This window comes from Chelonoidis abingdonii, chromosome 14 (assembly GCF_003597395.2).
Source record: "Chelonoidis abingdonii isolate Lonesome George chromosome 14, CheloAbing_2.0, whole genome shotgun sequence".
NCBI classification, from domain to species: Eukaryota; Metazoa; Chordata; order Testudines; family Testudinidae; genus Chelonoidis; species Chelonoidis abingdonii.
In genome coordinates, this window is record NC_133782.1 from 40354979 (window position 1) to 40355724 (window position 746).

Here is a 746-nt window from a genome sequence, read left to right on the forward strand (position 1 = left end):
CCTTGTAGGTGGGGAATTTTCTGGGATGGGAAGTGGTACCTGGAGACGGATTGCTAGGGTTGTCTGGTATATCCTGCATAACCTTGCCCTCTCTAACTCCAGTTCATGTTTCCCCTCTTTTTCTTTCTCCTCCATAGCTCTCTTGTGGGCAGCCTCTTTGGCTTTCTCTTCTCTTTCATCAGCTTCCTTCTTGAGTTGTTTTAATTTGATCAGTCTCTTATGCTTCTTTTCTTTCTCTTGTGCTTCCAGTCTGGCCAGCTCTAGTGTATTAGCAGCGTCACTGGTACTCATTTTCCTGCTTTCTTGTACTGGGCCACACCCCCTGTGCCATTCACTGAAACTGGGATGCGCTCAGCTCAGGGGGTGCTTAGTTAACAGAGACTTTCACAGCATTCAGTGTTCAGCCTTTCAGGGTTTAACCTAGCTATACCCAAGAGTTAGAAAGAGAGAAAAAAAACAACCACCCAGCTTGTGAATTCCTTTGCTATTGTAACTTGACCCCTCTGCCTTCAGGCAGAGAAAAACTAACAAGAAAAATTTGTCCTTTTAAAATCCTGCTGTGCTTTTGGTTCAAAAATGATCCCACCGCTCTGCCAGTATGTCAGGGTTCCTTCCCCACTCTGAACTCTTGGGTACAAATGTGGGGACCTGCATGAAAGCCACCTAAGCTTATTTCTACCATCTTAGGTTAAAACCTGGTATGCTGCCACCACCACCGAGTGATTTAACAAGAAACAGGGAAAGGA